This window comes from Rhinopithecus bieti, unplaced genomic scaffold (assembly GCF_001698545.2).
Source record: "Rhinopithecus bieti isolate Rb0 unplaced genomic scaffold, ASM169854v2 scaffold_1017, whole genome shotgun sequence".
NCBI classification, from domain to species: domain Eukaryota; kingdom Metazoa; phylum Chordata; class Mammalia; order Primates; family Cercopithecidae; genus Rhinopithecus; species Rhinopithecus bieti.
The window spans coordinates 7,858,348-7,883,101 of record NW_016803657.1 but is presented as its reverse complement, the minus strand read 5'-3'; the positions used below and the strand labels follow the sequence as shown (position 1 = coordinate 7,883,101).

The 24,754-nt window shown below is 47.5% G+C and overlaps 1 protein-coding gene across 2 annotated transcripts in view; it reads left to right on the top strand.

The window, feature by feature from the left end:
- The window catches only part of LOC108544101 (SPARC-related modular calcium-binding protein 2-like), a 55,835-nt gene that overhangs the window by 6,074 nt on the left and 25,007 nt on the right, over positions 1 to 24,754 (top strand). Inside the window, exon 1 of one of the 2 annotated variants that reach the window (XM_017895069.1) lies at positions 451 to 865. The exons of the other annotated variant lie outside the window; for it this stretch is intronic. The gene's annotated coding sequence lies outside the window, so the exon portion shown is untranslated. Of the gene's footprint in view, positions 1 to 450; positions 866 to 24,754 lie in introns of those variants that run through there. 2 annotated transcript variants of the gene reach the window in all.

Here is a 24,754-nt window from a genome sequence, read left to right as displayed (position 1 = left end):
ACAAGGGGTGCCGTGGACTCAAGTGGTTGGTAAAAGGTGGTTTTCACCTTTTACCAGTGTCTGTGGGAGCATCCTGAGATGCCGCTGCACTGCGGGGGTGTTGCAGGGAGCTCCTCCCCAGCAGATGAGGGAGCCTGAGCAGGTGCAGGGGACACAGGTGAAGCGAGCCTTTCACTCAGTGCTTGCCTTTTCTCCTGGGAAAAAAGGAGGACAGGATGCACCCTGCAGAGGGCACATGAAAGATGAGAACTATGAAGGAGCGATATGGCTACTCTTGCAGCAAGGCCAGCAAAATTCTCAGTGGGGTTTTATTATAATATTTCCTTTAGTTGATATTTTGTCTCCATGTTTAAGAGTGAGGAGACATTGGAGAAGGCTTGGGGGAACGTGGGAATTCATCATTCTCAAAAAAACAAGAACAGGAAAAGAGAAATTAAATAAACAAAGGCTTTTTATTGTCTTCAACATGTAGAGGAAAGATTAACAAATGTCTAATTATGTACGGGAGGGTGCTGGGCGCTTTTTCTGTTTATTAATTGACACTTTGACGGCTGGGTGTGAATAACCGAGTGGGCTGGCTCTTTCTTACTGATGCGGCTGGGCAGGGGCTTTTCTCACACACAAGGACGGGTCTCCCAGGGGCCCAGGGCACTACATTCGTGGACTCTGGAGACAGGACAGGAAACTGGAGCCATGGTTTCTCTCACGACCTTTCAAGCAAAAGTTTAGGACTCTGATGGGCCAGGGGCACTCTGCTCTTGTCCCACACTCACATCTGCTTGGACAAGTCCTGTCTCTGCTCCTAGCTCTGCGGCATCTCTCTGGCTGCCCTGCTGCTTCCTCCAGGTGAGTTTCCAAATAGACTGTAAGTAGATTCTGATCCCCATCCACGCAGCGAGAAGAAGTGTCTGGAAACCCCAGACCTGGCCTGTGTTGCTTCCGATGGTCAGGGTCTCCTTGCTCCAGATTAAATGTGAACTGCTTGTTGTGACCGATGGGACCCCTCCTGGCCTTACTGTGTTCTTCACTCTGCCATGCATGGGACTGTGTCTCACCTGATTGGATGGCCTGCTTGGAGAGGTGGGGGATGTGCCCAGTACCTCGCTGAGAGGCCACGCCTCCAGCACACAGGACGCAGGTTGCTTCCCTGAGAGGCATGCTGACATGGATTGCCAAGTGTATGGGGCCTGCCAGGGATAAAATAATCTGAGATTGTTAATCCACCCATTTATTTCCCATCCAAGGAAACAGATCTGTCCTATGGCGTATTATTAGCGCAAGGCCGGCTGCGTGGGAGTGGCCTGGACCATTGCCCCGGGGCCCAGTGCTCCAACAGGACCCTCGCTTTATTGTTGTGCTATCACCACCATCAACTAATTAATTTTTAAATGCGAGGCCCCCATGCTCCATTTCGCATTGGGCCCTACAAACCAGCTGGTCTGTATTACTAACAACACATGGCTTGCAATTCATTGGGCATCCAATGGCAAAGAGCCAGCGTAGTGGCATTAAGAGGCATGTCGAGGAGAGGCGGGTAGTGGCATTAAGAGGAGAGTTGACCGGATGCAGTGGCTCACACCTGTAATCCCAGCACTTTGGGAGGCCGAGACTGGCGGATCCATGAGGTCAGGAGATCGAGAGCATCCTGGCTAACACGGTGAAACCCCGTCTCTACTAAAAATACAAAAAAAAATTAGCTGGGCGTGGTGGCCGCACCTGTAGTCCCAGCTACACGGGAGGCTGAGGCAGGAGAATGGTGTGACCCTGGGGGCGGAGCTTGCAGTGAGCAGAGATCGCACCACTGCACTCCAGCCTGGGCGACAGTGAGATTCCATCTCAAAAAAAAAAGAGGAGAGTTGAGGAGAGGTTGTAAGAGTTAAGGCAGGGCCAGGGAATGACGATGGATGGGCTGGGAATGTCCCGCATGGGGTGTGCACAGATGCAGACAGGAAGACGGTGTGCTCAGGACGTCAGCAGCCTAGCTTAGGTGATGGGGAAGGTGCCATCATCTCCTGCGGGGACTATGGGCTCTCGACACAGCAGGCACACGGGCATCCGGCTGGGGAGAGACAGCGATGGCAGGAAAGCTGGAGCGCCCTTCAACCACTACTCCATAGACTCCACTAGACTCGGACCCAATTTCTGAAATTTATGGGCTTAATTTTATTTGTTTTTTCAACATAATAGGACAATAAATATCTCAATCTTAAAATACCCAGGAATTTGCTAGAATATCAGAGAACCAAGTGTTAGATGACCTGACACAAAATGACCGTCAGCATGAATCAGGGAACTTGAGTTCTGAGCAGCGCTGGTGACTGCAACATCACATTGTTGAGCTATTTTAGAAGCAATGTGGCTTGTGTTCTTTTATGGTTTCCTTTAGAGCCAGAGTTTTAAAGATAAAGTGCCATTTAAAAAATTCCCAAAGACAGCAGGGAGCATTCTGAACGACAACAGGACAGTCAGCTCTGGCCAGTTTGGCCTGCGTTACTTTGAAAGTTATGATTATGCAGAAGAGAGACGGAATAAAGTTTAGATTTACATTCATCCTGAAAAAGGCGTCTGCCAGACAAATTAATAGTGTAAGCAATATTTCAGAGACAGTTTAAATAACTTGAGAACAAGCTGGTCTCCAACACTATCAAATATATTAAATTAATTTCTAAACAATTGTTATTCTATTGCAAATAATTCCTAACTCTGTTAAAGCAGTTTATCCTAAATGATTAACTACTTTAAAAGCCTTCCAAGTACGGTATACACTTGAAAATAACAAGTATGCTTTTAACTGGCCTACAGTGATTAGTTTAGACTTCCTTCCTATCTCATCTGAATTGATTGAGGCTCTACCGTAATCAAATTAAAACCTCCTATAGTGCAAGGCTCACTTACTTCATGTTTGCCACTGACTCAGGCAGGAAACCACCATGGTATTCCTAAAAGGGCCCTTCTTTCTCTGAGGCTGTGCGCTTCAGATGAGACCACAGTGAGGCCAGTCCGGACAGTGGGGACTCTGCCTGGAATCGGAAGGTCTCCATGGCCAGCTGTCCCTTGTGTAGCCGGTGCCTGCCATGGTTAGAAAGCCTACAGCTTCGGTTTACATGCGCTGTGTCTTGCGGCCCTTTTACTCTACGTACCAGTCATGGTCACTGTGCTCCTGCAGGCTGTTATCCAGCTCGCTCTCAAGGTTCCTGCCATACGGGCTCTGTGCTCCCTGAGGTTGGTGGTCACCACCTTCAGGTCTTCAGATCCCCTGCACCAGGTTGCTCAGAAGGCATGAAACACACAGCTCTACCTGCAGGTAATATTTGCCTGTGGTCTCTCCCCTCCACCAAACCAAGCAAGTCAGATGCCTTGAGCGTTCTTTAGCTATCTGTATTTCATCTCGTCACTGAATCATGTGTATTGTTTCCACTTGGAAGCGCTTGTCTTCCTGATTCCCCTGTGTCTTTAAACCCAAAGCTGGCAGAATACTAAGACTGCATGGTGCCTTCTCTGCTTTACCTTCTCATGAGAATTACAAATCCCTTTCTTTTCTAATTTTGCGAGCAAATATTTATTACATGCCTGTTACATAGGCGGCACCTGCCAATGTTCTGGGAGATGCAAGTCAATAGAGATCCAGCTCCTGTACACTGGAGTGGAGACCTGGCTGTGAGGATTGCAGGTTTATGACCCTGGGATGAATGCTCTTGAACAAGAAAGCAACCTTATTTCAGTTTGAAATATTGGGAAAATGGAGACTGATATATACGAAAATTTTCCCTATGTCTAAAAAGATTATGGTAGAATTCTTGTAAACTCTTTTCCAGACTTGTGCCAATGTCAAGAACATTTCACCCTCACCCCAGATAGTGCCCTTTGAGTCATGGAACCCCGGACAGTGTGGGCAGCACGGACACTGTTCAGAGTGAAGGAGTGAACGTGAAAAATCGCTTCTGCAGGAGAAATTAATTCCAAGGGGGATCGAGACAGGGAAAATCCAATTATCCAGGTTGGATATTGGCCAGAGCACTGCAGTTATTACTTCCAGAATAAAGGCAAGACTAATGGAAATGGCCCAGCTGATAGGAGCAATTGAGTTATGTTCTTCCTGATAATTCCTTAAGAATTTAATTGGACAGACAAAGGCTGCAGTGCCCTGATGCATAAGCTGCATGTCAAACTACTTGGACACCCTGGATAACCAACCAAGGTAGAAAACCTCTCAAAATCTGGCTTGTGATGAATAACCGCAGGCTATGGAAACCCCTATGATGTTTTCTCGGACAGCATGATTTACTTTTTTTCTTAGTTCTCTTCTAACTTGTCAAATTAAGGACCATCTTTCAGAAACGTCAGAGGTTTCCCTCTCTGACAGAGAAGGATAAGTGGACTGCCTGTTAGTTGTTAATTAGCTTTCAGAAATTCCTGAGATAAATTGTTCAAGTGTGAATTTCAGCAGACACACTTTAGTGTTTTGAGTTTCTGTCCTATTTAATGCATCTTTTCTCTATGCTTTTCCTGATGTAATCAACTTACTCGAAACGTATAATCCCCTGATTTCCGGAGAATAGTGTTAGTTCCCAGTGTCAGATTTCTGATTTTAAAAGTGTCTCCTAAGGAACACACATTATCTACCATGAAATGCTACTTTTTGGAGCATTCTTTGATATGCCCTTTAAAAATATAGTTGAAGTCCATGTTTTATTTACAATTTTGCTCTGTTAAATAGTAACCCACTTGTATTAGTTTGTTTTCATACTACTATGAAGAAATACCCGAGACAGGGTAATTTATAAAGGTAAGAGGCTTAATTGACTCACAGTTCCACATGGCTGGGGAGGCCTCAGGAAACTTACAGTCATGGCAGAAGGGAAAGCAAACATGTCCTCCTTCACATGACGGCAGAAGAGAGAAGGGGAAATGCCAGATATCCTTCTTCAGATGGCAGCAGGAGAGAGAAGGGGATGTGCCAGATGTTTATAAAACCAACAGATCTCATCCGGACTCACTCGCTATCTGGAGAACAGCATGGGGGAAGCTGACCCCATGGCCCAGTCACCTCCACCTGATCCTACCCTTGACATGTGTAGATTATAGGGATTACAATTCAAGGTGAGATCTGGGTGGGAACACAGAGCCAAACCATATCACCACTCATTGCCTTACTCAGGGGTAAAATTGTTTATTCAAATGCAGCAGAATAGCATTGTTGTCTTTGGAATTTCTCTAATGGATTATTTATTTATTTATTTATTTATTTATTTAGATGGAGTCTCGCTCTGTTGCCCAGGCTGGAGTGCAGTGGTGTGATCTCGGCTCATTGCAAGTTCTGCCTCCTGGGTTCATGCCATTCTCCTGCCTCAGCCTCCTGAGTAGCTGGGATTACAGGCACCCCACCCCCGCCAGCATGCCTGGCTAATTTTTTGTATTTTTAGTAGAGACTGGGTTTCACCATGTTAGCCAGGATGGTCTCAATCTCCTGACCTCATGATCCACCTGCCTCAGCCTCCCAAAATGCTAAGATAACAGTGTGAGCCACTGCACCCAGCCTCTAATGGATAAATCTCTTTGAAGCAAAGAATGGAACAAAAATGAATCTTCTTCCACCATGTAGCTGCACAGGAGTATCAGAGCCTATTCTGGCTTGAGAGGCTGCCTGATTCATGAATTGTTCATTGTTCAATTAAACTCCTTTACATTAAAAAAAAAAAAGAGAGAGAGAGAGAGAGAGAAGAGGATAGGCCTGGGCCTCTCCTGGTGCCCTGCAGGCTTCCCCTTTGTTCTCACTATGGCATGCTATGTGTTGACATTACTCTTTATTGTTTAGTGCCCTGGCTTTTCTTGCACATACCATTTCCCAACAGGCAGCCCTAGAGTTCACGTATGCATGGTTTCTTCCTGACCACTTAACTGACTCATTAGAGGTGAGGCTGTTGCCGTGTCAAGAGAGCGACAGGAGCGGGGCTGCCTGTCTTGTCTTCCCACCACTATTTCCAAGCCCTTTCCACCCTGAGATGCCATTTCTCTAATCCACATCTCCACAGAGAGTCTCCTTGTCAGGGGGAAGCTGAGGTACAAAATGCTTTACTGCAAAAGTAGCCGTCTTTTGTACCTGGTGCCTGGGGTACATAGAAGGGACAAGGTAGAGAACGTGTAAGGCCAACCTCAGAGACCGACACTATGCCCACATTTCTCCATGAAGAGGACAATCTGTAGAAAGCTGGATGCACTCGGGCTGAGTGTGGGACTGAGCTTCCGAGCAGTCAGCCTCAGTGCACACTGGGAAGGGCATGCAGTGGCATCTTTTCTGGAACCCCTCTGGGTAGAGGAGTTTCTGGCCTCCATAGCTCGTCCCTCTGGACAGTGAGTTAGCTCTGCTTCTACATAAATGTAAGTAAGTGAGATTATCTGTTTCTGTTTAATTCTCTTATTGCACTATTGTCCAGGGTATTTCTATAGAAATGCTCTAAATATAGGAAGCCCAAGGAGTTAGTAGAGATTGAGTCAGCAAACCAAGGTCAACATGCAATACTCTAAAAGGACAGAGCAGGCTAGGGGGCTGCAGGGATTCCAGTCAGACCCACTAAGGCATTTGGACCATATCCTGCAAGCGTTTTGGCTGAGACATGGATCATTATTATCATTTTTATTATTATTATTTTTTTACATGAAGTCTTGCTCTGTGACACAGGCTGGAGTTCAGTGATGTGATCTTGGATGACTACAACCCTCCCAGGTTCAAGCATTTCTCCCATCTCAGCCTCCGAGTAACTGGGACTACACACCACCCCACCCTGGCTAATGTTTTTTTTTCCTTTTTTCTCAGTAGAAACAGGGTTTCACCATGTTGGCCAGGCTGGTGTTGGACGCCTGACCTCAAGGGATCCACCCACCTTGGTCTCCCAAAGTGCTGGGATTACAGGCGTGACCCACTGCACCTGGCCAATAATTATATTTTTATTTTTAATAAATCATTTGGGTGCAGTGGCTCATGCCTGTAATCCCAGCAACTCAGGAAGCTGAGATGCTGGGCGGAAGGATTGCTTGAGCCTGGGAGTTCCTATCTAGTCTGGGCAACATAGAGACCCCCCAAAAAATCACTTCAACAGCCTCCTGGACAATGGTTCAGAGATGCACGAGACTGGGGCAGCCAGAGTGGCTGATGCGTGCTGAGGCCTGGGCTGTCTGTGCGGTGGCTGCAGGAAGGGCAGAGGAAGGGAGGAGGGAGAGAGGTGTGCTCAACTGCTCGAGGTCACAGAGCCTGGCGACTGGGTGGGGCATCTCCACAGAGGAGGCTCCTGCAGCTCATGGGCGCTGACCTGAACCGCTGCACAGAAGCCCTGACTTCCTACAGGGCCGTTCTTAGGACCAAATGGACACAGTAGCAGGGTCAACAACCACCACCACAACATTCAAAATGGCAAATATTTATTGAGAACTTAGATGGTGTCAGCCTAGGCGCTTTCCCTATGAGTTCATTTATGACTCCTGACAGTGCTATGAGGAAGCGCTATTGATTTGTTCATAGATTAGTGGATTGATATTAAAGGCACCACCCTCTGTAACTTCGTTTCACTCAGTGCTGTGGGGACCTGTCTTACCCACATGGAAGCGAATCTGAGCTGCATGTGAACACACGCACATGTAGACCGAGCTCACTAGAGAAACATTCTGTACAGTAAAGCACTCGTTGAAAGGCAGGCTCATATGGAGAACCTTCTGCAGTCTATTATTGAAGGAACTAGAAAAGAATTGTTATGAAGTTGTCCTCTCATGTAATGGAGCACACAGACATGCAGACACAGACAACAATACAGATTCACACACAGACACATGCACACACACACTGACATACAGAAACAGACACTCAAACACAGATACACACACATACACACAGATGTGCACAGACACACAGACACAGAGACAGACACAGACACATACACACACTGACATACAGAAACACAGATACACACACATAGACACGGATGTGCACACACACAGAGAGACACAGACACACAGACACAGACAATACAGATTCACACACAGACACATGCACACACACACTGACATACAGAAACAGACACTCAAACACAGATACACACACATACACACAGATGTGCACAGACACACAGAGACACAGACACAGACAACAATACAGATTCACACACAGACACATACACACACACACTGCCATACAGAAACACAGACATTCAGATACACACACATAGACACGGATGTGTGCACACACAGAGACACAGACAGACAATACAGATTCACACACAGACACACGCACACACACACTGACATACGGAAACAGACACTCAAACACAGATACACACACATAGATGTGCACAGACACAACATACAGATTCACACACAGACACACGCACACACACACTGACATACAGAAACACAAAGACACACACAGACACACATTCACAGAAATACACAGACACAGACACACAAACACAGATACATACACACACGTACACAGACACACAGGCACCCCACCACCGCCACCAGCAGCATCTGGGTCAAACTGGAATGGGGCTCAAATTCCCAAAATGAACACAGTGATGTGGACCCCACGCCTGCCCGCTGGATGCTGTGAAGCGCTGCCCCGACCCTTCCTCCCAGGGGCTCCTGCTTCGCGCTTGCTCCCCAAGATCACGAGATGCCTGGTGCTCCAGGCAGTAGAAAAGCACTGCGGCTGGTGGTGCACGTTGGTCGTCCTCACCGTGAAGACCCGCATCGGCTCAGGCACAGGAGATGGAGCTTAGGATGCTGCCCCTCAGGAATCAAGCCACTGGATGGTAGGACTGCAGAGCCCCCTTCTTCCAGCTTGCTGGGGTTTCAGACCCAAGGAAGACGGCAACTTTGATGCAGGAACACTGGAGCAGGTTGTGAGCAGAGAGCACCCGGTTCAGCTCCTCGCTCTGTAGGAGAGGCCTGGAGAGGTTCGGAACTGGCCCAGTGTGGCTTGAAGGTCAGCTCAAATGCCCCTCATGGCGTTCTTGGGATTCGAGTTTCTTTTTATCGTAGCATTTGCTTTTGGTGGTTTTCTTTCTCACCTACTTGTTCTTTCTTTATTAAAAATAAATAGCATAGGCTCAAATCCAGGGAGCAAATACCTAGCCCTCAGTCTCCTGCCAGGTTTTGTGCACTCGCTCTTGGAAAGCCTAAGTTTTCTTTATGACTCTTTGAGGGCGTATACACAGCCAAGCCAAGCCACGTGCCTGTGTCCGTGTGAGCCCTGGGCCCCACGAGCAACTGAAAGCAAATACGCCTTCCACACCCAGACCTGCTTCTTCCCTTTGTAAGGGCAGGGCAGCCGCTCCAGCTCCACCGCTCAGCCAGGAAGGCTGGCCTGTGGGCCCAGAGAAAACAGGCCAGCTCTGGGCTTTCTCACTCTAGAGGCGAGGGGCCTCGGAGGAGGAAGCGAATTCCATGTTTACATATTTAATCGCCTAGCAGGAGCCTTGTTGGACAGCAGGGTGAAGGTCTTGATCTGGCTCCCCTGTTCTGCAGTGAGCAAGGCGATGGTTAAGAGGAGAACTGTCTTTCTAAGAAAGCTAAGAGCTCACCACCTGTTTCCTCAGCCACTGAAGAAATTATTCAGGTAGCCCCAACATGAAGCAGAGGTCTTGCCGCATGAAAGAGGCAAGTTCCTTACACTGATTAGGAAAAGACAATCTACATTGTGGAGGAATTAATTCTTTTTACTTTTAGGTTATGTGAGACAGTCCTGTCTCACTCCTCGCACAGACTCACATCCGCGTCTGCATTTCTGCTCCCTGTGCAGAGGCAGACGCTTCGCCACTGTGGCTTGGAAAGAAGGTAGAAAACTCTGAATTCTGACGCCAGCCTCTTTTTCCTCGTCAGGAATAACTGACAATGTGTGCGAGATTTCTGCAGGCACAGTTCCAGATTACTTGAGGTAGTCCAGAGAAGTGGGAGACAGCTGCATTTTTCCCTATGTTTTATGAAGAAATCAGAATTGATGCAGTTAATAGGAACACCTGGCCACGGCGTTTCCGCAGACAGGCCTGAGGCACTTGGGTTCCGTCTGTGTTGGCTGCGACACTCCACATTCTGCTCCAGCCTGCGTGTCCTCTGCATCACTGCGGACCACAGAAGGCAATGGCCCTACCCTCTGATTATCACCCAAAAGGAAGGGCTATAGGCCAGTCACTCTGAAGCCAAACATCATTTAGCTAAAGTGCATGGCAACTTAATGCGTTCTGTTACCTAGGCCTGTGTTTAACGGCCAGCGTATCTTGGAGAGTGCGCCAGGAAGTGACATCACTCAGATTCCAGGGGTCTTTACCAGAATTTCAGGTAACAGCTGAAGGAGATGTTGGGCTACACCCGCATGAATTGTTTGTAGGCTGAAAATGTGGTGATAGAGACCCAGGGCCCTGACAGCCCAGTTCTGTGTTGCCTGGGTTGGTCTGGGTTGGCCTGGATTGCCGGGGTTGGTCTGGGTTGGTCTGGGTTGGTCTGGGTTGGTTGGGTTGGCCGGGGTTGGCCTGGGTTGGCCTGGGTTGGTCTGGGTTGGCCTGGATTGCCGGGGTTGGTCTGGGTTGTTGGCCTGGGTTGCGGGGTTGTCTGGGTTTGCCTGGGGGGTTGCCAGGGTGGCCGGGGTGGGTCTGGGTTGGCCGGGGTTGGTCTGGGTTGGCCTGGGTTGGTCTGCGTTGGTCTGGGTTGGCCTGGGTTGGCCGGGGTTGGTCTGGGTTGGTCTGGGTTGGCCTGGGTTGCCGGGGTTGGCCTGGGTTGGCTGGGGTTGGTCTGGGTTGGTCTGGACATGCCAGGAGGGTCATTCTTCTACTTGCTGTGTTTGATTATAGGCATCTTAGTTTATGTGATTCTCAAGACAAGGAGCTTCTCATTTAACCAGCTTCAGAGAAGAGACACAATCCAGGCCCCATAGCCTCGGAGGAGTTAGATAGTTGTAAAAATCTAGCCCAAGAAAAATAGGTGTAGAAAATGACCATAAAACACACCCCCAGTTCCTGAGAGGCCAGCGTGTTGACTTTGGGTTAGCTGTGAGCTGAGTATATTATAGACACTCTTTCTCCTCTAGTAAAACTGATTCTACCGACCACAGGGTTATGCCAAAGGCTGACAATTGAAGCACCTTATAAAAATTGCCCTTTGAAAAGTGTGATATTGTTTGTTGAGATTTAGGTGAGTGCACCGTTAGCTGTTATGTCAGCGGCACAGAAAAGATTTCTCGTTTTAATATCAGGAATTGGTATTTTATGTCCTGATTGCTTGCTTCATGCTGAGTTTTAATTTGTATTAGATTTCCCTCTTCTTCTTGTCTGTATTACTCTCTGGGGGCAGGATGTCAGGAAGAAAAATGATGTGTTCCTTAAGGAGAAAGCAACTGAAAACTACAAAATCCAGTGATTCTGGTAGTTGCTCAATGTGATCCAATTCAAACAAGAAATCAGTTAAAAACTTCCACTCAATGGAGTCGTATATTGCTTTGTCACTGGCAGATTCAAATGGCCTTTAGCTCTGAGCCTGTGGTCCTCGTCTCAGGGAGAGGCAGCAAGCACTCAGCATACAGCAGGAGCCACTGCGCCCTGAGATGTGGTTGTAATCAGCCTGCACAGGGGTGGACTGTACTGCACAGCCGTGAGGGCACGTGCAAGGGGCACTTTCACACTGTGCCTCTGCTAGAAACTGAAAGTTGTCAGAATCCAAATGGAGTCGTTTATGCCAAGCCCAGCTAAGCAGAGGAGAAAGGCCCACAGGAGGGGCCGTCACACACACTGGTGGGGAAAACCACAGCCTTGCACAAAGGCACTGCAGGCTCCCACGGAGACGCCTTCTGTGTGGACATCAGCCAGCAACTGCCTGTTGAGCCCTGGACTAACGCCACTCTTGCCATCCATCCCTGCCGAGGAGGCGTGTTTCACAGACACCTTCCTCACCCCACAAGCCCTTGCCTTCCTCGGCCTCCCTGGGCACGCCTGTGGCCCCCTAGGTTTGCCATGGCTCACGCATTCTGCGATTGCAATTCTTTGTTCATTCCCAGATAAACACACACTTTGGAGAGCCTCTCTTTCTGTTGATATTTTAGGTTGACAAAACAAAGGGCCTGGTCAAGACATACACGTTCTTGAAAACAAAACAGTAACATCCCGTTGTCCTCTCTGTGGCTACCTCCCAAATAAAAACCGAGGGCTGGAGAACATCGTGCTGCCATAAATTAATATCACCTGGAAAAATATAAGTAAACACTGAGCTTTAAGTGAAACACTTCGTTCCGAAATGGAACTGGATTTCTGTTTCCTGTTTCAGTAACGGTTTGTGACAGTCTGTTTAAAAGACTGTGGGCCAGGTCTCTGGACACTCTGTAGTAGATACTAAACACAGCTTTCACATTAGGAAATGGGAGTATGTAATTTGGAGAAATAGTCTAAATTGGAAAATGCAAAACTAGCAGCATGTATCCAACATAAATTATACTTTTATTTGACTAATTTGTTTTCTTAAGTCCCCGTGTCTCACTCGTCTGTCTATTTAACAAGGATTCTGGAGGGCCTGCTGCAATTACTAAACTGTACATGGTACAGTCGGTGGGACTGTGCCGAAGGCATTACCTGCTCTTCGTAGATGCCCACCTCTGAAGGCCTTTCCTTCAGCCCCTTGGCCCTGCTTTTGAGCGTGGTGCCCCACTGGAGAATGATCTTTATCCAGGCCATTCACTGCTGCAGAGACCACTCTTCTCCGAACACAGTTTCCAACCTTGGGCCGGCCACGGAGGCATGGGCGGGAGGCAGTCCGGTCCCTGAGAGGGAAGGACAGGGGGATCCACGACGTGGGCTGTGCAGGGGTTCCACCCTCCGCTTTGGCCGGCGGGCAGGCGAGGGGGACTCACGGCCTCTTTTCAGCTCTCTTCTCTGGGGGAAACATGCTCTTGACAGCCCTGCTTGCTGCCTCGAGCTCTGAGAGGGGGCTTCGCAGTCACTGGAACAGCTGTGCTTCTGCCTTTGCTGTTCCTGGAGTTGTGTGCACACAATGTGTGACATCACTGGTCCTCTGGAAGGAGCTGCCACACTGTTGTCCCCTCACTCAAGCTGCAACACACAAGCCTTGGCTTCAGGGTCTCTGACAGGTCCTCGTCACCCCCAAATGCCCCCAGTGCTGTCTTTTGATTCTTCCCACATGGGAAGGGATCAAGATGGGGCGGCCCCCCAGAAACCCCATTCATCGCCCTCTTCCGACGGGCTTGCTGCTCTCCCAGTTCTGCTGGCTGTCAAAGGCTCTGGGTCCCAGGCAGGGCATCTGTCCCCGCAGGACAGGCTGATTGGGTGCTAGGCTGCCTGAGCTCTGGACCCCAGGGATTTAATTCAGCTGGTCTCTTGTCATCTGGGAAATTTTAATCCAGCTGGGATTACTGTCCACAAATCACATTGTCCAGGGTTTCCATAAGAAGGAATCCCTGTAGCTAGATATCACCTTTTCTGTCTAAAAGCACCCTCCTCGAGTACAGCCTGGGGAAGCTGAGAGTCGTCAGGGAATGAAATGGACTGTTCAGGCCTTTAATTAAGCGGACGTGCGGCTGAATGGGCAGCTGACTCTGTGAACAGACAAATGTGCATGGGGAAGCTGTGCACGGGGAAGCTGGTCCCAGAGCTGTCTCCATGCAGAGTTCCCATCACCGGTTTAGGGGAATAGTATGTTTTTAAAGCTCTGCTGAAGTGTAACCGTTACTGGTGTTTATGAAGCTGACTTGGTAAATCCTTTCGCCAACCTACTTACATTCTCTTTCAATGCTTGTTCTGTTGCTTGAAACACGGGGGTGGGTGGCTTGGTGGAGGCAGCCCTCGGGGAGCTCCGCTGCGCTATGAGCTCCTGTCCCGTTCTTCAGGAGGACCCTCATTTATCAGGGTTCTGGGGCTGCCTGTCATGTTGTGGGGCATCTGAAGAAAGCTTTAGATGTTTGCAGTGTCTCATTCGTCTCCAACTCAGGGTGCCACACCAGTGCTCTCCCTCCATGGCCGCTTCTTGTTAAAGATGTGTGAGGTCGAAAGAAGACAGGCCCTCTTAGCCTGGCCTGATGCCCTAAACTCAACAGAAGTCTGTCCCAGAAAAGTCTGGCCTTGGAACATCAGAGATGACCCCTCAGAGCATTTGGCAGTGTGCTGGGTTTGAAGTAGGTACACACTGGGCGCGAGAAACTTAGAGGATAGTAATGGTTTGGCTCTGCAAGACTAGGAAATGAGTGTTCCAGAGAAAACGGGCTTTGAACTAATTTATTAACAATGAAAAAGATGTGAGTAGGTGGAGGATAGATGATGTTCCTATGAGGGTGACATGGGCTGCGCCGCAGACACGAAAACAAAAGGACGCAACTAATAAAATGAAGGGTATGTGTTTGGGAAATGCTTTTCTTGAAGGAATGCAGACATTGGTTTGGTGCGCTTGTTTCTGGTTGGTTGTGTTTTCGTATTTTCCTCCTCGTGTTACATGTTTTCTAAGGAGGATAGAGTTTCCCATTACAGCCTTTGACTGTGGGTCCAGGTGAGAAGCTGCATGAGGTCTTTCTTCAGGAATTCTCCCTGAAGAGCAGAGTGAGGGGATCATTTCCTGCACACCTCGACTGAAAGCTCAGCCTTCCAGACCAGGCTCATGATGATGATGACCTGGAGGAGGACAGGGCTGCTCCACCAGGGATCTGAGTGGATCCTGCATTCCACATGCAATCCCTAAAGATCCAGGCCTATCACAGTCATCACACATGAGCTCCGTTCCCCTCACTCAGCATCTCTAGACCTGATGCTTTGTCACCATGAAATTGCATGATAATTCCCAAATCTTACAAACATCTTCATCTGAAATTTTTTCAATGACAGGAGGTTTTTGGTTACCTGGTTGATTAATGGTTGGTTGAGTTGGTTAATAATTAATGGCCTATCTCAGGAACATCAGAAGTGACATTCATATTAACCATCCATCTCCACGGCCGGGGGCGTCCTTAATTAGATCTCTTTCCAAAAACTTTTGGCCATACACAGTCATAGAACAAGTTATCAGAACATAGTTGTGCCAAGAATCAACAACTTTGCGTTCTTTGACAAATTTTTGTGAGATAATTGCTTTTAAAGTACAACACCAGAAACATGTATGAAAATAATCACTCTCCCCTTACCAAAGGCAGTGCTTTCACTCTAGAGAGTTGATGAAATTATCTAAGCATTTGCTTTTTCACTGCCTAGTTTCAAATTGGTGATTACTTGATTGTTGAAAACACTGCACCTCCAGCACGTGCACAACCCAGGTGCATGACTTTGGCTTCATTATATTTCATATTGTAGGTGTCAGCTCAGTGTTGCAGCCACCATAATTTTGAGCTATGATTTTTTTAAAATTTTGCTATCCAGCCTATTATAAGCTATCCTTGTGTTTATGCTGTTTCTGTTTGATATACAGATGGCTAATGTCTCTTCATCCACGACATTGTAACTGGTTTTGGAAAAGGAGCAGGCTAAGGACAGAATTCTGTGGCTCCTCCTCAGAAGCTCCCAGAGACTGTCATCAGCCCATTCTTTCGATGCCTTTTCCCTAAAGCTATTGAAACAGATGCGAATCCGCTGACCTCTATTCAGAGATGGTGGCTCCTGGGGAAGCCTTGCGGGTCCCACCCATTCCTCTCAGGTCTGCAGGTGCAGAGCGGCTTCCCCATTCCCCAGGGGTCCTTGGATCAGCTCCCAGGAGCCCCAGCTGTCTCTCCAGCTTCAGGTCACAGGAGTTTCCTCTCTGTCAAGTGTTGATGAGAAACCAGGTAAACCCAGTCTGCACTGCTGTTTGAGGATGTGGGGCTGAGATGACTTCATTTTCCTCCTCTCTGTCTCCTGCCAGGAATGAGTAGGCAGGTGGATAATGCACAAAATAAACTTCGGAAAATTTGCTGTATTCAGATAATAATTTGAACCTTGAGGAATGTATGCATGTGAAATGTTTCGCTATTTGAAATCTTCAGAAACTGAATCAGACATGCCCCACCCCACAGAGGTCCTGATCTGCATCTCCCTATTTCTTAATTTCAGTGGACAAATCCCCAGAGCTCTGTAGATGGCCCAGGATGTGCGGGAGAGGAGCCCAGATAAGGGCGGGGACAAGTAAGTGCTCCCTGCACTTGGCTCGCTGCACACCTGCCTTGCCACATGGACTCTGCAGCAGCAAGGAAATAGGCCCTTGGCCCTCATGCACAAAGATTTGAACTGTCGTAAAGAAAGAGGAAAAGAAAATATGAAAAACTCAATAATTTAAGAATTACCCCAAACAAAAAACAATACAGAAGCTGTCACAATACAATGCTTGGCCACTTGCCATTGAGGCAGAAGAAGTGAGTCCTCCTTGCAGGAGACACAGAAGGGCCAAAAGCATGGTAGAAAATAACAGAGGTCAAGGTGGGAAAGCAGGAAGGGTGTTCTTGGAGCAGAGACACTATCATTTTGGGCTTAAGTTGAGTTTTTGTACAGAGACAGTATGTGGTTATGGCACAGTGATATGGTTTGGCTGTGTCCCCGCCCAAATCTCATCTTGAATTTTAGTTCCCATAATCCCCAAGTGTCGTGAGAGGAACCTGGTGGGAGGTAATTTAATCACTGGGGCGGTTACCCCTACGCTGGTCTTCTCATGATAGTGAGTGAGTTCTCAAGAGATCTAATGATTTTATAAGGGGATATTCCCCCTTCACTTTGAACTTCTTCTTCCTGATGCCTTGTGGAGAAGGACATGTTTCCTTCCCCTTCTGCCATGATTGTAAGTTTCCTGAGGTTTTCCTAGACATGGGGACCTGTGAGTCCATTCAACCTCTTTCCTTTATAAATTACCCAGTCTTGGGTATGTCTTTATTTAGCAGCATGAGAACGGACTAATACACACAGGCTTTGCAGTCTGGCTAGGGGATTTCTAGAGCCTGCAGTCTATCATTGAACTGGCTACTTCACGGCTGAGCCTCCGTTTACTCATTAGGAAAAAGAGAATGATACTAAGTCCTGAGATTGTTGGGTTATTTTGAGATTTGCATGAGCCCGTGTCTGTAACTTTGCATGGCACAGGACTACTTATTGCATGAGATAATTGCGCATCAAGAGTTGGCTGTGATTAAAATGAGCATATTTATAACCTTTTTATGGGGATATTCTCCCCAGGTGGTCAGTAGATTTAAGAGTGGGTCATAGGTCTCAGGATCCTACCACTTCATGCCCAATTCGAGTCTGTAATGAATACTGCAAACAGCCCTCGCTGAAGAGAACATTGTTTCAGAACTATTAAAAGTTCATGGTCGTAAGAGAGAAGTCCAGCAATTGAGATGGGAGCTAAAACTTTGCATAGTGCATCTGATTTTCCAAGGGCCAGGCTACAAGACCAAAACTTGGCAGACATCTGAGCACCATAATTATTTTGGAGAGTTTCCTATAGGAGAAGCTGTGTTATTTAAATGCTTTCCAGTTGCAGAAATGGGCCATAGTAGACACTGTTTCTCTGTGTGAATCCAGGGACAGCAAACATTTGGGAGCTCTCAGCCTGATTTCTGATTTCCTTTGACTCTAAAAAATGTGTGTGGCTTTTAGTCACTTTCTAAGCATTATTTCAACATGACTTTATTGTGGTTTCATAAAATAGGCTATATTATATTTGGCTCAAGGGATACATTACTTTCAGAGGCCAATTTTCAGATGCTCATTTAAACAATGAGTTAGCAGCCCGCACGTCTTCAAGGATGCTTAAGTGACTCCTGATGCCACAGGGTGTAGAGCACAGCCTTGCTGAAAGGGTCAATAAACAGATTCCTAGGAAGAGCCTTCTCATGCCTCATGAGCGCTTCATGAGTTCTCTCTTATTTCAAACTTTAGAGCTATTTTATGGGGGTGGTCAAAATCTATCAAGAATTTTATTACCCTCTAACTGTGGTTCCTACTCTAGGTGATAAATAATTTAAAAGGCAGGATAAAGGGTATTCATCAGACGTACACCTGACATCGAGCAGTTTATCATCTAGCTGTGGAGGTTTAACATGTACTAAGCTGGTGCTAATGCAAAATCCCATGAGGAAGTAAAGAGCGTAGGGAAAAAATAAACCCTCAGATCATTCCATTCCATGGGGGCAGTGCTTTCAGGGGTCCCGTGGCCCTGCGTGGGGCCACCCAAACCTCCCTGCCAGCACTTTTATTTCATGTCTATTTTAATCAGCCTTTTATGTTTAAGAAACTATTTTTGGAGGAAAGTATTTTTTAGGTTCATCTGTCTAAAGGTTGCTTTTAAAGCATAAATCTTGCTGAGTCAAAAGTTTACTGGGGCTGGGCGCGGTGGCTCACGCCTGTAATCCCAGCACTTTTGGAGGCCGAGTTTTGCAGATCACTTGAGGTCAAGAGTTTAAGACTAGTCTGGTCAACATGGTGAAACCCCATCTCTACTAAAAATACAAAAATTAGCTGGCCACGGTGGCACATGCCTGTAATCCCAGCTACTTGGGAGGCTGAGGCATGAGAATTGCTTGAACCTGGGGGGTAGAGCTTACGGTGAGCTGAGATCGCGCCACTGCACTCCAGCCTGGGCAAGAGAGCAAGACGCTGTCTCAAATAAATAAATAAATAAATAAAAGTTTACTGGTTTAACCATTTTCTTGGTGAGACTTCTATAGGACTCTCGCTTCAAATCATTCCAGGAAGCTTATAAAAATAAACATTTTGCTCACTAATTAATTTATATCCTCCTAATTTGAAAGCAATCTTACATAAAATTGAAATCTGGCAATGAAGATTGAGTTGACTTGAGTGGATGCACAGAGAGGACTTGGAAGGAGTGAGGCAGGCGGGAGGAGGGAGGAGGGAGGTAGGCAGGAGGGAGGTGGGAGGAGGGAGAGTAACAGGTGTGTTGTGTGACTGATGAGGACAGACCCCAGCCTGTGAGAAGCGTCTGCACTCAGAGCTGCTGACTGCTGCAAAGACTTCTACCATGAAAGTTTTCAACCCAGTATGTGATTCAGTGGTTCTAATGCAGCTGTCCCCATTCCTGGGAGTCGTTTATCAGCTGCATTCAGTTAAGGATGAGTGGCATGGTGCCCGGCACAGGTGGTCACACCAGCTCATTACGCCAGCACATACACTAAGAGCAACGTAGACAGACGCTTATGTCTCAGTGCCTGTTTCTTGGGAACGCGTCTTCCCATCAGGAGCCGTACGGTACAATGTGAACAGCTGCAGTCAGCCTTCTCCTAAATGTATGCACTTTATTTCCTGATAACGTGTTGATTGTAGATGCCAGTGTTGAGGTCAGTGTCATGACTAACTGATCACATGTTTAATAATGTTGTTTTGGATAGGTTTCTCTATTTAAACATGTACCAGACAGTAGAGCTAGAAACCACTGTAGTTATTTCAGGCACACAGGGACTCCCCACGAAGGAGTACAGACTCACAACATGGCTGGAGGGACAGAAAGTGATAGCGGTCAAAGCTGCTGCTGGACTACTGCAGACGAGGGTACCTCCCTGTCACTGTGATCCTGAGGTCAGGAATTGGCTGACCCTGCTGTGACTGCTGCCTGAGAACTGCTTGTTGCTCACCCTAAAGAGAGCTGGTGACCGAGGCTGGTGTTGCGCTGCTCCCAAGGGCATACATGCCTGGCCCTGGCCAGCAGTGGGCAATATGACTCCCGCCTCCCTCCTCCCTTCTGCCCTCCTCCCGCCTCCCTCCTCCCTCATCCCTTCCTCATCCCTCTTGCCCACCTCCCTCCTCCCTCCTCCCTCCCTCATCCTTCCAAGTCCTCTCTGTGCATCCACTCAAGTCAACTCAATCCAGATGTAGATGCGAGGTACATGAGGAAATGGAGTTTATTTATTCACTTTTTTGATCTTTCTAACTGAGGTAGTTGGCCCAGAGGATCTAACAGAGTAATTTGAAAGCCAGCATGTTGGGAATAAAAACAATACCATGTTAACCTTACCTGAAAAAGAAAGTGTGGATGAAAACCAAGGAGTTTGTGAAGTTGGGTGTGCTCCATTAATAAACCCAGATGATGCCTGTGTGCCAGGGTGGCCACGGCCTTCTTGGGAGCTGGACTGTGTTTGTGGGGAAGGTCGTCACTCTTTCTGCAGTTTCCTGGTCCTGGAAGTGAGTTGTGGCATCCACAGGATGGCTGAAATCCTGCATGCTCGTCACCTTATCGTGGTGACAGCAGCAGGGAGGTTGCTTTGTTTAATGGAATACGCTTTTCTACTCCTTGCGTCTTCTTACGCAATTCTATCACAATACTTGTAAGAAATTAATGCTGCCCAGCTTTGTGGGTGTAGACTTGCTAGACGATCCTGAAGAAGCATACAGCTGAGCTGCCGAATGTTTGCGTTTTCCTTTGCAAAAAACATCATTTCTGTTCCCGGCCTCCACCAGGCTGGTAACATTTCATAGAGTCCACTGATTCATCGAATTCCTAAGTTAGGTATAATCTGTGAAAGACCACGACATTGGCCTCCATCTAAAAACTGCTTCTTCCTAACAAAACTGCAAAACTAGTGCCTGAGACCCTGAGAAGAGAGAAGGATTCCTGTTTGTGCTGCTTGCAATTCAGGAGCAGCCTCTTCCTCCGCTTCCCTTGCCTTTGGGACTGCGGAGGCCGCATGCGTGAGTGTGTTTCCCGGGTGGGCGTGCTGGATGCTGAGCAGGAGGCCAGGCGTGCCCCTCGCCCCATGCCCCGCCCTCCCCACGCCCATGCCCACCTCCCACGCCCCATGCCCCGCCTCCCACGCCCCATTGCCCCGCCCTCCACGCCCATGCCCCGCCCTCCCCACGCCCCATGCCCGCCCCACCGCACCCTCTCCCCCCACTTCCCCCGCCCCCGCCCACCTGCCCCGCCCACCCTTTTCCTGCCCTCCTGCCCTTCCCTGCCTCCCACGCCCCTCCCCGCCCTTCCCCACCCCCCTTCCCACCACCTGCCTCGCCACCCGCCCCAGGAAGGATTTCCTCTCCCTGCACATCGGCGCACTCCTGGCCAGTCCCTGCCCTGGCACAGTTCGTGGGACACCGTTCAGCTGATTGGGCCACAGACTTTAGTCCCCAGATGAATAATGCTCTCTTTAAATAACACTTATTATTTACAAAAATAGAAAGTATAAAGACAGACCCTTTTGACTTTGTTTTTCTAAGAACCTACTTCACACCCTGAGAAACTGAGTCAACTCCATTTTGTTAGGTTGGGAACATAACTTTAAGAGCGAGTGTCATTAAGTTAGACGCTAAGCAAACATGTCTTCCTTCATGTTTCTTGTGATGGGGTATGAAAGCAGCCTTGTTTTACTGTTATCTTTAGCTCTACTTGGTGGGGGCGGGGTGGATTTTAGCCCTGGAGCTGCTGGAAGCTGGGTCTGGAGGGAATGCTTTCAACGAGAGGGTGAGCAGAGCACACAGAGCTCCCGCTCAGAGAGGAGTTCAGCGGGGGAGGAGGAGGCGGGGAAGGCCCACCAGGAGGGACAGCCGGAATTCCTGCGGAGTGGAGTCTTGCTCCCAGCCCTTCCTAACTGAAAAGACTCTGCGACGGTGCCCCGGGCTGGGGGCCTGGGGTGGGCTGCTGCCAGGTGTAGGGTCTGGAAATCCAGTTGAGTCTCTAATGCAGGAACAACTGTGGAATCAGAAGCGCTGTGTTCCTGCTCCTTGTTCTACTTGAGATTCAAACCAAGAAAAGGATTCATAGTTAGACAGAGGGCTGAGCTGATGTAAGGAAGAAACCAACGGTCTTTTAAAAGGAGAAAATCTCCAGTGCCCAGCTGCCCCATCCATAGTGTACGAGACCTGAGAGGAGAAAATGATTCCTGTATGTTTGTGTCATGTGCATTTACTGTGTGTAGACCTGGCTTCAGTTATAAATCTAGATGGAAAAACAAACAAACAAACAAATTTAAAACAAACAGACCATGGGATTCTACAGGCTTGGTTCCGACATCCTAGCAATGTTTCAGAGGCTGAAGTTGTCAGCATTGAGCATTCCTTTGTTCAGATGCAGCCATAGTTTGGCATCTCATTCATTGAATCGTCATTGGAGCTCCCCGTTCTGGCTCTGAGTGGCATGTATAGATGTAAAGAAAATCCTTGCTTAAAGTTACTTCCAAAATGTAGCCAGACCTGCTTCCATCAGACCCAACCTCTGTTGCTCAAATTCCACCAAGGCTACTATTGCAAACTTGTTTTCATTCCATAGTTTACAAAAAAGAAAAATCAATGAGGTAAATGCTTTTAAAAAGTTTTCATTGAAATATGACAGTTGTACATGTTTTTGAGGCATGTGATATTTTGATACCTGCATAGGATAGAGTATCTGGGATAACCGTCAACTCCAATATTTATCTTTCCTTTGTGTTTGGGAACATTCCAGATCTTTTGTAGCTGTTTTGAAATATACAATAAATTATTGTTAACTATAATTTTTCTATTGTACTTTTGAATATTGGAACTTATTCCTTCTATCTAACTGTAGGTTAAGTCAATCTTTTCATTGGAAATTGATGAGAATTAGGAACTATTCTTAAATGAAGGCATTCTGGCAAATACTCAGAACGCGTTCGGTTCCATCATCAGGTGGACCAGAGTCCGCCAGGCAGGTACCTGGGATGTCAGCGTAGGAAAGCGTTTCTCACTCGCTGCTACTTGCATCCCTCATTTCAGAACAAACTCAATCAAAAGATAACAGAGACTGCAGAATGGCCCAGTTCCCAGTCCTGTTTGAATCCCTGGTCTGACCCGGGACGCTAGAACGGGGGCCAGCCACAGCCTCCTGAGAGGGAGCCCTCGCTTCATGGGCAGATCTGTCGGAGGAGCTCCGGGTGTCAGCTTTCTCTGCCATCACCTTTGCCTGTTGTGGTTCGAGGGCGCAGATGTGTTTTGTGTTTGGGTTTCTGAGGAGGTAAGCACTCCATGTATTTGGGTAGTTGAAGCCCCAGGGCGACTCACTGCTCTCTCCTGATGGTCAGCCCTCCAGTCTTTGTTCCCTCCAGGTCCTTGTGGACATCAGCACACGGTCTTGGGGTTGGTGTTGTATTGTGCTTGTGTTGCGATTGTGTTGTGGTAGTCGCTGTGTGGTTCCCAATTTGGAAGAATTAGCCGCTCTATTTCCATGGTAGGGTTCATTGGTGGTGGGGGGCCTGTCAGCTGGATAAGGGAAGGGGAAGCATGGAGAGGAAGCATGGGGCAGGCTGCGGCGGGGGGCTGCTGCAGACACTGAGGGGACCAGGCAGCCAGGCACCAACCCCAGAGTCCCCGCTAGACTAACCCCTCGGCGGTGGTAGTTTGCTGATTAGCCCTTGAGGAGACAACCCAACATCACAGCGTGCGCAGAAAACACTTGCTCTAAATATTTTGAGTTTAGTAAAATGTAACCTCACTTGAAATCAATCAAGGACATTGGAGCTACAAAATATTTACTAGTACATGGAAGCTTATTTCTTATCACAACAATACATGAGTGTTTAGAGTTTTATGGTTTAAAAACAGAGAGAGAGTCTATCTTGTTGTTAAGACTGACTTAAGTTTCTCATAAAAGATGCAAAAGAGGGAATGTTGTAGAAAAAAGCTATTAGAAGTAAAAACAAATTAGGAGTTTGGAAAGAAAAGTTTCTCTTTTGACTTGAAAGCATTTCCTAGACTATATACGTGGGGAAAGAAAGAGACAAAAGCTCTCGCCTGTGCCTGAACATCTGGACACTGTCAGTGCTTCCTGGGCAGTTGGTTTTGCATATTTGGTGTCCTCATGAGGCCTAGAGCAGCCTGCCGGGGCCAGTTGTTTTGAAAGTAAACACTTAAAAGTCATTCCTAAGAATGACTTAGTTCTACCTAAGGATTTCATTGTCAGTTGGAAATGTGCCAAAAATTTTTTTTAGGAGAAAATCCAAGCAGAAATAGTTGTTTTGTCATGCTGAGTAACACCGAGAGTGAGAATGAAGTCTTGCAAATCAGGAAAGCTTTGACACCAGAAATAATCCTAACGCTTGGCAAAATATTGATTGCACAAAACACCTCCTTAAAGCATGAGTGTGCCCTGAAATGCTCGCTCCTCGCCGGATGGCAGAGGACATCAGCTTGATCTCCCCTCAAATGCTCTATGCGTCCTCAAGCCTGTGAAACCCGAAGAAAGTCCGTGCACTCTACAGCATTGATGTCAGTCCTACCTATATCACCATAAACCCTCCGTGCCTCTTCACCAATACCTTCATTCGAAAGCTCCTTGAGGGCAAAATTGGTGCTTTTTACTAAGCATTTTGTTAATAAGTCATTTTCAAAAAATGGTTGAATGACATAACGTTGTCCTTGAGAAATGCAGGAGGACTTTAGAAACACACATGTCAGTCTTTAAGGTAAATATTCAGAGTTAACTTACTAGCTGAGATAAATTCCGAGTGCACATCCTGGCCTTGGATGACCTGACCCAAAAGAGAATTAAAGTCAAAGGTGAAGAATTTCGGGAATGTGATGGTCAAAGGAACCTTGGGGAGTTTACGGCAGCACTCAGTTTAATGGATGACCGGAGGCAGGGCCAAGAGCAGGCACCTGCACCCAAAGCCTTGGTTTTCCTGGTCGCTTCTTCACTGGAGGAACTTCCTGATTCTTTTCAGGCGCTGACTTCTAACCAAGTGCTCACTTCTATCAGTGTATGAGTTATCAGTGTTCACTCATCAAAGCACTATCTAAAGCCTATGGACCTCTTTGTCTAGAATAATGAAGATATATTGAAAAATCAAGAATATGAAAATACGTAT